Source organism: Haematobia irritans, chromosome 2 (assembly GCF_050003625.1).
Source record: "Haematobia irritans isolate KBUSLIRL chromosome 2, ASM5000362v1, whole genome shotgun sequence".
In the NCBI taxonomy this organism is placed as follows: Eukaryota; Metazoa; Arthropoda; class Insecta; order Diptera; family Muscidae; genus Haematobia; species Haematobia irritans.
Window position 1 is genome coordinate 43224703 of NC_134398.1, and position 14515 is coordinate 43239217.

Here is a 14515-nt window from a genome sequence, read left to right on the forward strand (position 1 = left end):
GGAGATAAACCGCAGTTGCATATTTAAGATAATTAAGGGGTACATGTCTATGGGTGCTTTGTGTCAATCTGACTATAGCTCATAGTCAATGTTGCCACGGAAAATGTTCGGTTTACCCTACAAGGGCAAAAAATTTTCCTACTTTCCCATACATTCCCAATTTCCCTACTTTCCCATACATTACAATTTTCCCTACTATATTTTTCGTTAAATTTAAAAAATTTTACACAACAAAAATGGTTCTAAGTACTATATTGTCTTAAAACATGAATATGCAACGTATATAACTTAGAATATAAATTTGTATTACCACCACGGTTGCCACAGTTGGTAGAATTCTACCCAAATTAGTAATCTTTTTTGTTAAATCTCTATAAAAATAAAATTTTGGAAAAAGTTTCTATAAACAAATTTTTGTGAGAAATTTTTCTACAGAAATAAAATTTTGAGAAAAAATTCCACAGAAATGAAATTTTGAGAATATTTTTTATAGAAATAATATTTTGTAAAATAATTCTATAGAAATACAATATTGACAAAATGTTCTATAGAAATAAAATGTTGACAAAATTGTCTACAGGAATAAAGTTTACCACACATTGTTGAAGATCAAGCCTTGCCGGCTTCTAATTTCCTCCTCTAGAGCCACCAAAATGTAAAAATTATTACAAATTGTGTTGAGTGAAAATGTCCCTACATTGTGGTCCAACATGCGTACAAGACGCTAAATATTAGAAAAACCCTATATATAGGGAATTTCCCCTACTTCTAGCAACACTGGCTGTAGTTGATATTGCACCTACGGTGTTAGTATGCCACCAATATTGAGCCCATTATTAAAAAATCGTTCAATTAGTGTGGGAAATAAATCCAAATTTGTAAAAATCGAGTAATATTCTTATGTAAGAGCTACAAGTACGTATAAGTACGATCGGCTAGTACATCAAAATTTGAAATTTGAGTAACATTGGATAATAAATAAGACTTCTATGGCCAAATTTGGGAAAATCGAGCGATGCATATATATGGAAGCTATATCTAAATCTGAACCAATTAGCATTATATTTTGTGGGTTTGATTAATACCACAAAAGGTTACCTTGTGCAAGATTTGAGTAAGGTCAGTTAAGAAATGAGGCCTGTATGGTCAAACATAAGGTTATTAGGGGCGAATTTTTCAAAATCGGGTGATACATATATGGGAGCTATATCTACATCTGAACCGATTTCGATGAAATTTTGCACATATAATTAGTACTATAGAGGACTGGATCTAGCCAACTTTGAGTAAGATCGGTTAATAAATAAGGGTTTTATGGCCAAATTTAGAAAAATCGGGCTTTACATATATATGGGAGCTATAGCTAAATCTGGACCGATTTCGATGATTTTTTGCACATATAGTTAGTGATATAGAAGATTATATTTAGCCAACTTTGAATAAGATCGGTTGATAAATAAAGGTTTTGTGGCCAAATTTGGGAAAAATCGGGCGATACATATATATGAGAGCTATATCTAAATCTGAACCGATTTGGATGAAATTTTGCAGACTTGAAGGGTGATGGAAAAGATTACCTTTTGCCAAATTTGATGACGATCCGTTTGAAAAAACGCGCAACGTGACCCCATTTGTCGAAATCGGGCGATACATATATATGGGAGCTATATCTAAATTTGATCCGATTTCTTCCAAATTCAATAGCGTTCGTCCTCGTGCCCAAAAAACTCCCTGTACCAAATTTCATCAAAATCGGTTAATAATTGCGACCGGAATCCTGTGAACAACAAATACATGGACAGACGGACGGACGGACGGACGGACACCAAGCGCTAGATCGACTCAGGAGGTGATTCTGAGTCGATCGGTATATATTTTATGGGGTCTAAAATCAATATTTCTGGTAGGCACATTTTTTGGCCGATCAAACTTATTATACCCTGACCACTATGTGGTTTAGGGTATAAAAAGGCCGATTAAATAATTCAAAGGCCGAATAAATAATTCAGTTTGACAAAATTTTCTATAGAAATAAAATTTTGACAAAATTTTCTATAGAAATAAAATTTTGACAAAATTTTCTATAGAAATAAAATTTTGACAAAATTTTCTATAGAAATAAAATTTTGACAAAATTTTCTATAGCAATAAATTTTCACAAAAATTTTTATAGAAATAAAATTTTGACAAAATTTTGTATAGTAATAAAATTTTGGCAAAATTTTCTATAGTAATAAAATTTTGACAAAATTTTCTATAGAAATAAAATCTTGACAAAATTTTCTATAGAAATAAAATTTTGACAAAATTTTCTATAGCAAAAAAATTTCATAAAATTTTCTATAGAAAACAAATTTTGACAAAATTTTCTATAGTAATAGGTTAGGTTAGGTGGCAGCCCGATGTATGAGGCTCACTTAGACTATTCAGTCCATTGTGATACCCTTATCACTGAGTGCTGCCCGATTCCATGTTAAGCTCTATGACAAGGGACCTCCTTTTTATAGCCGAGTCCGAACGGCGCACAGTGGGTTAGAGTAGCATGTTTTCTTGGATCAATCAGGGAAGCTATGTTAGGATAATTTTTCTTTATTTTTCAGTTAATACCATTAAAATAAGTTTAAAAAAATGTTTTCTAAGTATATTTGAGTATAATTTTATTAAGTAATCCCAAATATCAGTGTAGGTATATAGTGCAAGGAGTACAGTATGAGAACTTAAACATTGCATTTTATACATCTTAAAGTTAATCATCCACATCCACATCATCATTATAATCATAATTATCGTTATCATCATTATCATCATCCGCAGCATCAGCAACTTCAACATCACTGAAATAGTTCTTGTTCGGAGCTGCAGGTACAATTAAATCAATTGCCTCCTCTGACAATCACTATTTGTCAAAACAAAGATTATTATTAAAATAAACAAAAACAAAATATTATTGTAACAAAGAATATTATTAAAAGAAACAAAAATAACTACATTAATATACGGAAAAGAAGAGCACAAATAAATAGAAAAAGTAGCATGAAAAACAACAAAACACAACAACAGCACCAGTCGCGTTATCAATGTGACTTTTAGCTAATTTGACTGCTGCAATACTTGTATTAAACAATGCATGGCTTCTAAAAAGCACAAAAGGGCAGCGTAAAATTTTGCAATATAACACAGATTTATGTCCTCTTTAATATAAACTACAAATTATGACACGAATGTGGACGAATAATAACTATATATCCATTTTAAATATAAAAATATTATTTTTTTTTTGCATTTTCAATATAAATAACTACATCTAAATCACTTCACACATAATTTGAGATACAAATGTTAACGACGTATTTGCAAAATAACCTGAACTTGATGGTTCTATTGAAAAATGTTTAACTTTTACAATACTTTTTAAAATAAATAAAAATTTCAACGGGAACGTTTTCACTTTTTTTCAGCCTTTTTTGCAACAAAAATTTCTATGAAGTTTGACTTTGAAGTTTCACTACAAAAACACCAGACCACTTGTGACATTTATTTTAACGACAAGTGATGTAGAATTTTATATACTGTAACCGTGTGCAAAAAATTTTAACGACACTTAATTTTTGTTTTTGTAATTAATCCAAGAAAACAGGCTATTCTAACCCTGTGTGAGGCGTTCCACATTGCAGTGAAACCACTTAGAGAAGCTTTGTTAGTAATAATATTTTGAAAAAAATTTATGGCGATCGGCTATATATAACTATAGACCGATATGGACCAATTTTGGCATGGTTGTTGGCGGGCATATACTAGCGCCATGTACCAAATTTCACCACGTACCACATTTCAACCGGGTCGTATGAATTTTGCTCCTCCAATAGCTCTGGAGATCAAATGTGGGGATCGGTTTATATGGGAGCCATATATAATTATGGACCGATGTGGACCAATTTTTGCATGGTTGTTAGAGACCATATACTAACACCATGTACGAAATTTCAGTAGAGGCTCCGCAAGCCAAATCCGGAGATCGGTTTATATGGGGACTATATATAATTATGGACCGATGTGTACCAATTTTTGCATAGTTGTTAGATACCATATACTTACACCATGTACCACATTTTAGCCGTATCACATGAAATTTGCTTCCCTTAGAGGCTCCGCAAGCCAAATCTGGGGATCGGTTTATATGGGGGCTATATATGATTATTGACCGATGTGGACCAATTTTTGCATAGTTGTGAGAAACCATATACTAACATTATGTACCAAATTTCAACCGGATCGGATGAATTTTTCTCCTCCAAGAGGCTCCCAAATATGGGCGTCGGTTTATATGGGGGGCTATACGTAAAAGTGGTCCGATATGGCCCATTTGCAATACCATCTGACCCACGTCAATAATAACTACTTGTGCCAAGTTTCAAGGCGATAGCTGGTTTCGTTCGGAAGTTAGCATGATTTCAACAGACGGACGGACGGACATGCTTAGATCGACTCAGAATTTCACCACGAGCTAGAATATATATACATTATGGGGTCTTTCGATGTGTTACAAATGGAATGACAAAGTTAATATACCCCCATCCTACACTGAAAAAACAGTGAACCCACCAGAAATAAAACTTTCGGTTAATTTTAGAAAATTTTGAATATTTGTAGAAAATTTTAACTAAACGGTATTACAAACGTTGGCATCACGCCGATGTCGTAAAAATAAGTAAATATTTTTCTACAAATTCAAGAAAATTTATTAGACATAACAAAGTTTTTTTCACTTGTTAAAGAAAATTTTGTAGTTGTTCAAAATTGCAAGAATGTCTTTAGTGACATACGAAGTTCATGATGGACGCATTTTTGGTAAAATTTACAAATTTAAAGAAATTCTGAACTATTTTGTTGAAGACACGAATTTAGTTAATCTTTATGCTTCATTTGAGTATATTGTTTTCCTCGGTTTTAGTTAATTTAACTAACGTACACAAAACATTATTAGAGTAAAGGAAACTTTCTCCAAACATAATAATTCCATGAACTAAAATAAAGTTAAATTGGCTTTAGTGAAATAGAGAGTTCACTTTTTTTTGAGTGTATGGTGGAGGATATAAAAAATCACGAACTGTATGAGATACTGGCACATGCAATTGTAGGGTTTTACAAGTTCTATCCAGTAAAGAAAAAATCACCGAAATCGGTTCATAATTGTGGATTTGACATATAAAACAAAATTTCATACACCCGCACCCAGAAAAAAGTGCCTTCGAAACTAAAGGAAAAATTTTTCATCAATATAGTTTATCCATTTTATTTCCATTAAGGTAAATTTTTGTGAGAAATAATAAAATTTACACGTTTCAGTAAAAAAATCCTATACTGTAAGCAGTTAGGAATAGTTCATTAACTAGAATAAGGCATGGAATTTTACTCATACTATTTTCTTCGCTGGGTATAAGAATTTACTACTGAACAAGAAAATTTTATTCACCGATAACAAAGCATTCGTAAAAATAAACAAAACCCGAACTAAAACCAAGTTTCCTCAAAATTAGTAAAATTTCTTATAAAATGATAATTGCGACTTCCTTTATAATAGAAAGTTTTTCATACATACGAACAACACTTGGCATAGAAAAATATTTTAGTTCATTCGTACTAAGAAGTATGCAATCCAATCAAAACTTAAGGAAACACACTTGTTAGAATATAGGAAATTTTCCTATATTTCTATTGTCTACCTGTAATCGATACCTGTCATCGCAATCGATGTGTTTGCGCGTGGGTGTAATCGATATGTTTGCGCGTGGGTTGTTTTTTTAGTTGGAATCGCGTTGTTGTGGTATACGGAAAGATGGTTAAAAAATAATATTGTAAAATAATATAATAAATAACAAATAAAATATATAAAATATTTATTATTTTAAATTAGTGAGAAAAATTTTCGTTTTTTGAAAATAAATCTATCAATGTTCGTGATAGTGTATAAAGAAAGAAAACACCAGCAGAATAACAACCCTTTCATTTGTCTTCATTTTGGAATCTTCAATTATCAGGTAATATTCAGTGACGCTAACCTTTTGTAACACAAATGGTTTATGATTTTTTTTATTTGTAGGTATTGAAATTGTAAAAGGAGGACAAAATCGTTAGGTAGCAACTTATTAAAAGTGAAAAGTACAAGAAGAAGAAAAAGTGCGTTTTACAGTTGATAATATCACATGGAAATTGGAAACAGCGGAATAATAAACTAATATTTCATGGAGATTCGATGCTGTTGATTCTTAATAAATATATTCAATATATTAATAAAAAAGTGTCTTTTATTGAAGATAAAATTGCTCATATAAATAAATAAAATTGTATTTAAAAACGAAGGTAAGCAGTTCTAATTATGAAGTAAAAGTTTTACCACAAATGTGTAAGATTTGTCCAAATGAATGAAAAAATTTCAATAAAATCATTCCATATATGAATTCAAATCAGTTAAATTTTTTCATTCTGTAGTATAGTGGTACATAAATATAGGAAAATGTTAACTAATATATGGAATGCATTATACCTAATTTCTACGAAAATCACATCGTTCAAACAAATAAAAATGTCTTTGGCGCTATACGAAGTTCAACTTTCTTCACAATGAGTTCATTTTAACTTAAAGAAGGGGTCACTTTTTTCTGGGTGCGAGGGGACCAAATTTCAACGCCTACAGGTCAGATCGTGGACCTACTATGAATCCTTAAACTTGAATACTTAGAGAAAACCACATCAGCTATCACACAAACAAAAAATATGTTGATATCTTTATCCTTTAAAAAGTTGCAGAATGGTTTCCAAAAAAAACATCAAAAGATTTGGAACTACTGTGCGTTGTACGATTCAAATTTATAGTTGAGTTGGTATGAGTTTCCGAGTCATTATAACTTATAGCTCTCTTCTTTTTTATCTCTTCGAGTTCCATTTATTAATAAATCCTTCCATTCATCTATTTAAGACAAGTCTTAAGGAACTTTTAACAAGCAACCAAAGTTAACTTTTGCATCATTTGTATCTTTCCTTTGTTATCTGTGTATCAAAGGCATTTGGAGAGATTCTTTTATAGCGACTTTTTCTCTCACTCACTCTCTCTCTCTCTCTTTCTTCCCCATAGAGCCGGATAGTTAATAAATTACTAGATTTACGATTGTCTGTGTAAAGTTCTTCATAAATATGATAGACATAATGACTGATGAGGCAGCCATGAAGAGACAAATGAAGAGTACGTGCCATCCATACAATGTTGCCTAAGCACACTTGGTCAATTTAGCTCTTTCGACAAATTTACAGAGTAGAAATAAAGTCACCTTCCAGCCCCCCTCTCCACTAACCTTTCTGAAGAACTACAACAGAATAATTTTTATGTAAATTTACTGAAGTCTTTTGAAATTCATCATCTCTTTGGCGCTTTTTTATGGTAGTTGTAATGGCATCCAAATGACTCAAACTGCATATGAGTCCAAGAACCCCAGACACAGTCATGTGTTAGGGGATTTGAAAGACAAATATTTGCATATGAGGCGATTTATGTGCAGACCCTACCAATGGTTGTCTCAGTTCTCAGTTCTTTCCCCTGAAAGAGGTTTCATATGCTCTATGACATCGGGTTTTTTTTTTTGAGTTTTTCACTGTTGTCGGTAGTCATCAGTGTTATTTTTGTTATTTGTTTACACTACTACTGCTGCTGCTGCTGCCTTGTGTTTATGTTTTCCATTGTTGTTGTTTGCCTTTAACACGTTCCTATTTTCTTAGAGCATGGGCGCGAAAGTGATTTAGAATTCTAATGAATTTCAATGTGTACTTGAAGATTTTATTCCCCTGCCTACGCAAATGCAGGAACCCACTCACGCATTGCCTTCACTGCACTGGTCGCCTAGTGGTGGTGGCACACTTGTGAAGTGTCTATCTAGGCTAACATTTGTGGCCCGATTGTATTTTTTGGTTTTGAAGCAACGTGGAATCTAAGTTCTAATTGTTTCTCGTTTAAAACTTCACTTGAGAGTTTTGAGTGACAGTATTTTATCCAAAAAAATCTGGATTTGTTCTTTTTTTTAGGGGAAGGGCGTTTAAAATTCTAATTTACTGTTTATATTTTTATACCCTCCATCAAAGGATGGGGGTATATTAACTTTGTCATTCCGTTTGTAACACATCGAAATATTGCTCTAAGACCCCATAAAGTATATATATTCTGGGTCGTGGTGAAATTCTGAGTCGATCTAAGCATGTCCGTCCGTCCGCCCGTCTGTTGAAATCACGCTAACTTCCGAACGAAAAAAGCTATCGACTTGAAACAAGTAGTTGTTATCGATGTAGGTCGGATGGTATTGAAAATGGGCCATATCGGTCCACTTTTACGTATAGCCCCCATATAAAGGGACCCTCAGATTTGGCTTGTGGAGCCCCTAACAGAAGCATATTTCATCCGATCCGGCTGAAATTTGGTATATGGTGTTGGTATATTGTCTCTACCAACCATGCAAAAATTGGTCCACATCGGTCCATAATTATATATAGCCCCCATATAAACCGATCCCCAGATTTGGCTTGCGGAGCCTAAAAGAGAAGCAAATTTCATCCGATCTGGCTGAAATTTGGTACATGGTGTTGGTATATGGTCTATAACAACCATGCAAAAATTGGTCCACATCGGTCCATAATTATATAGCCCCCATATAAACCGATCCCCAGATTTGGCTTGCGGAGCCTCAAAGAGAAGAAAATTTCATCCGATCCGGCTGAAATTTGGTTCATGATGTTGGTATGTGGTCTCTAACAACCATGCAAAAATTGGTCCATATCGGTCCTTAATTATATATAGCTCCCATATATATTGCATATATATTGCATCCGATCCGGCTGAAATTTGGTACATGGTGTTAGTATATGACCTTTAACAACCGTGCCAGAATTGGTCCATATCGGTCCATAATTATATATATCCCCCATATAAAACATTCTCCAGATTTGACCTCCGGAGCCTCTTGGAGGAGCAAAATTCATCCGATCCGGTTCAAATTAGGAACGTTTTGTTAGTATATGGTCGCTAACAACCATACCAAAATTGGTCCAATCACACAAAAATTGGTCCATATCGGTTCATAATCATAGTTGCCACTAGAGCCAAAAATAATCTACCAAAATTTTATTTCTTTAGAAAATTTTGTCAAAATTTTATTTCTATAGAAAATTTTGTTCAAATTTTATTCGGTTCATAATCATGGTTGCCACTCGAGCCAAAAATAATCTACCAAGATTTTATTTCTATAGAAAATTTTGTCAAAAGTTTATTTCTATAGAAAATTTTGTTAAAGTTTTATTTCTGTAGAAATTTTTGTCAAAATTTTCTTTCTATAGAAAATTTTGTCAAAATTTTTATTTCTATAGAAAATTTTGTGAAAATTTTATTTCTATAGAAAATTTTGTGAAAATTTTATTTCTATAGAAAATTTTGTTAAAATTTTATTTCTATAGAAAAATTTGTTAAAATGTTATTTCTGTAGAAAATATTGTCAAAATTTTATGTCTACTTTGTCAAACTGAATTATATACGTATTTGATCGATCTTTTTTGATTTAATATATACCACGTATGGACTTACATACAATTTAGAGGATGGTGTTAGGAGGTTTTAAGATACCTTGCCATCGGCAAGTGTTACCGCAACTTAAGTAATTCGATTGTGGATGGCAGTGTTTAGAAGAAGTTTCTACGCAATCCATGATGGAGGGTACATAAGCTTCGGCCTGGCCGAATTTACGGCCGTATATACTTGTTTTATATTCCTGGACTTAATCTATATATATAAAATTCAATTTATGTTTGTTTATTTGTTTGTTTGTTTGTATGTTCCGAGTTGGCTCCGAAACGGCTGAACCGATTTACTTGAAACTTTCAGAGATCGTAGGGGGCGTTCATGTCGTGAAAATAGGGTACCTCTTTTTTGACACCTGGTCGCGGAGGGGGATCTCCCCTTTGTCGGACTTTTTGAAAATTGGACCAAATTTGACCGATTTGCTTGAAATTTTCATTGAAGGTTGGGTTTGGTATCTAGACAAAGATTCGCTACTTTATATTTCGATATTTGGCGGCGGAGGGGGACCTCCCCTTTGTTCAACTTTTTTTAAAGTACAGTGAAAAAACTAAAATTCTCTAAATTATCTGAGATTTACAGAGAACATGCGGTGAGGTTATGGAATTAATATGGGGTACCTGATGGTTTCATATGTGGACGGGGAGGGGGACCTCCCCCTTGCCCTACTTTTTTAAACTTGGAACAAAATTATGCGATTTGCTTGAAATTTTCATTGAATGTTGGGGTTCGCATCTAGACAAAAATCCGCTACATTATTTTTCGATATTTGGTCGGGGAGGGGGACAACCCCTTTGACCGATTTTTTTTTTTTTTTTTTGAAACTAAACTCCCCCGAATGAAATTTTACGGAAAAAATGGGTTATGAAATTTGTATCAGGTTCTTAATTTTTTAATGAAAATAAAAGGGCATATGGAGACATCCGCTTCTCTTAAGTACATACAGAGAAAAAAATAAACTTTTACCGAGTTACTTGAAATTTACAGAGGACTGGGGAGAGGTTACGATATTAATAGTTGATACCTGATTTTGTGATATTTGGACGGAGGAGAGGCCGCCCTTTTAGGCTTATAATTTGCTTGACATTTTCTGGGACGTTTACAAAAGATACGCTACATCACTTTTCGATATTTAGTCGGGGAGGAGGTCCTCCTCTAAAACTGCAAAAAAAAAAACAACAATTCTTAAGTTTTCTTGAAATTTACATAGGCAGTGGGGGAAGTTTATGAACGAAGAGGCAACCTTCCTTGCCCCACACTTGAAGGAAAGTTTCAAGAATTTTCAGGGAAGGTTAGGGGTGCTATTCACTACGGTGTTTGTCGATATTGTATCGGGGAAAGTGACGTCCCTTTAAAACAATAGAGCAAAACGTAAACATCGCCGATCTACTTGAAATTTACAGGGAACGTGGGAGGAGGTGATTAAATGTATACATGATTTTTAAATTAGTATATGATTTTTCGATATCTGGTTGGGGATTGAAATAAACTTTGTCGATTTACTTCGATAGAATTTATAGGGACCATTGAGACGTTGCGAAATTAATATAGGGTACGTGATAGTCCGATATCAGGTCGGAGTGGAGCGAAGGTGGGGAGAGGGTTCCCTTTTGTCCGTTTTTTTCTTCTTAAATAGAAAGTAGAGGGTTGTCCGTAAATGGGAACTCGGTACATAATTTGATGATTTTTGCACAGGCTTCTGCCAGACTTCTTTTTAGTAAAGAACTTAAATTTACATGAAATTGGCAGCCAACGTAGAGGGTGCATCATTTTCCAACATTTTAGCAAATGTTAATGTGGTAAAATTTTTTACAACTTTTGCTTTTTCCGATTTATTGGATGGGAAAACAGTAATTCTTTGTATGTTATAATAGTGCTTAATTTTCAGATATGTTGAGGAGAAGGATACCTTTCCTTGACAAAACACACTTAAAATTCACAAGAAATATAGAAGATTGTCCAACTACTTGAATACAGAACATTATTAAACAAATTTGGAGGAAAGGGTACACCCACTCCCGCCGTATTTGTACCTATAAACGAAAAATCAAGTAGTCCGATTTGTTTAAAAGAATTCAAATCTTTTCGAATTTGTTTTCAGCACGAAGGATATAGTTGACTAAGTTAACGCAAAATGTTCCTCCAAATACGCTTCGGAAGGCGAAGCGAAGCGGGCCGGGTTACGCTAGTATCATATAAAAAGTACGGTTTCTAGAAACCCAAGGAGTTAAATCGGGAGATTGTGCTTATGGGGGCTATACTAAAATAAGGAGCGATACTCACCGTTTTCGGCACACCTCTTTATGGTCCTAAAATACCTCTAGATTTCCAATTTCACACCAATTGGATAAAAAACTACGGTTTCTATAAGCCCAAGACCCCAAATCGGGAGGTCGTTTAAATGGGGACCATTCCAAAACATGGACCGATACTCACAATTTTTGGCACACGTATTTGTGGTCCTACAATACCTCTAGATTTCCAATTTCAGGTAAATTGAATAAAAACTGCGGTTTCTATAAGCCCAAGAAGTAAAATCGGGAGATCGGCCTATATGGGGGCTATACCAAAACATGGACCGATACACACCATTTTCGGCACACCTCTTTATGGTCATAAAATACGTCTAGATTTCAAATTTCAGGCAAATTGGATAAAAACTACGATTTCTATAAGCCCAAGACCCCAAATCGGGAGGTCGGTTTATATGGGGACTATTCAAAACCTGGACCGATATAACCCATCTTCGAACTTGACCTGCCGGCAGACAAAAGACGAGTTTGTGTAAAATTCCAGCACGATTGCTTCATTATTGAAGACTGTAGCGTGATTACAACAGACAAACAGACAGACGGACAGACAGACATCGTTATATCGTCTTAGAATTTCTCCCTGATCAAGAATATATATACTTTATATAGTCGGAAATCGATATTTCGATGTGTTACAAACAGAATGACAAACTTATTATACCCCCGTCACCATTCTAAAATTTGTTAGACTTCTGTAGACTAAAAATTCAAGTGGGCTAATGCCCTGGGATTAAAAAATCGAGTGTTGAATTGGTTGCCTTTTTGTCACAAAACAGTCGTAAACTCTTCAGAATCGACTTTTGAGTTTTTATAGGTCAGAAGGATACATATTGCAAAATGAGCTTGAAGTTCCAAAAAGTGTAAGAGCTGCCGTTGCATAAAAAAAAGTTAGACTGAAAAGAGCCAAGAAGTTGCTTCGCTTGCACGAAAGTCACCAGTTACCGAATTTTTCCCAATGAGAAGCTACTCCAAACTGAGCAGTTTTTGAACAAACAGAATGATCGGGTTTACTGCCAAAGAGGTCAGAAGAAAATTTACACCTTCGATTGGCCATCAGAATTCAAGCGCCGCCGATGATAATGGTATGGGCAACTGTAATGGCTGATGGCCGGCTCGTGTTCATCGACCGTGGGATCATTATATATGATGACCTGTGATGCTCCAGAAGATTTCGTTGGGCCTTTAAGAAAAATATTCTGTTTAGAGAATATTTTTCGGCATTAATCGCCGAATATGTTAAGATATATGGATTTCACTAAATTTAGAGAGTCTCGTAATAGTTTATGTCTATAATTCAAATTATCGCCCTTGAAACAATCAAAGAATGTTTGTTTGATAATTTTCTTCTTCAAGAACTTAATATCGTAACAAAAAAAAAAAAGTATCCTTCATATATCAAAGAAAAGTTAAATGAAATATATTGACAGCTTAGTACTTTCACAATATCTCATAGCCAAAATAATTTAGAATTTTTGTTTGTTTGAACTTCAGTCATATATTCATGCCCAAATCCCACCCTAGAATAAGAACATAAACAATATCAAATATGTACACACAAAAATTTTTTTTTCTGATTCAATCACGAAATTAATTGATCCAATTAATTTTTTAATTGAAATGTATTCAATCACAGAAATGATAATATCAATTAAAAAATTAATTGACAGTCAATTAAAAAATTAATTGATCCAATTTAAAAATTAATTGATACTATTAATTTGTGTGATTGATTTTTATTTCAATTAAAAAATTTGTTGATTCAATTAAATTTTTAATTGAATATTTTTTAAAACTCAATTAAGATTTTAATTGGAAAAATTTTCCTGAATTTTTTCTGTGTACATACATATAAGCAAAGGAATGTCTCTACATTATTTTATTTTGTTTATAGACATCATAGATAGAAATTTATGCAGACATTTATTTACATACATTCATGGCCATTCATGCCCATTGCCAGATAATGAACTATTTTTGATTGCTTTTATCTAAGGCGCTAATGCTACTACTGCTGCTGCTGCTGCTGGTACTACTGATAAAAATTTCCTCAGGGCCATAGAGAATACACGACAGATGTTTGGGGAGATAGCAATGCATTGGAAAGTCATTCACCATCAATGATCAGACAGTGTCTTATTTGCTGGTGCTACGTGGTTGCCAAGAATATGTTCTGGACAAAGAATACGTATGGTAAATACATAGTTGTTGTAGTAATAAAAAACAATTGTGGAACATATGATGAAAGCCATAAAAAATAAATTTTCTTCATGAAGGTCAATGTTCGTGGCAAAAGTTCATCCTTTCATAAAATTTTATCAAAATTTTATTTCTATAAAAAAATTTTGTCAAGAATTGAATTTTATAGAAAATTTTGTCAACATTTTATTTCTATAGATAATATTGTCGAAATTTTATCAAACCTTTTACGTTGCCTGTCAAGTTCATGTAAATTTAAATTGTTTACTTATAAAAGTCTGGCAGAAGCCTCTTCTTTCTATTTACAAAAAATCGGGCAAAAGGGAACCGCCCCTCCTTCGCTCCTCCCCGACCAAATATCGTAAATTCACGTACCCTCCATACATTTCACAAACTA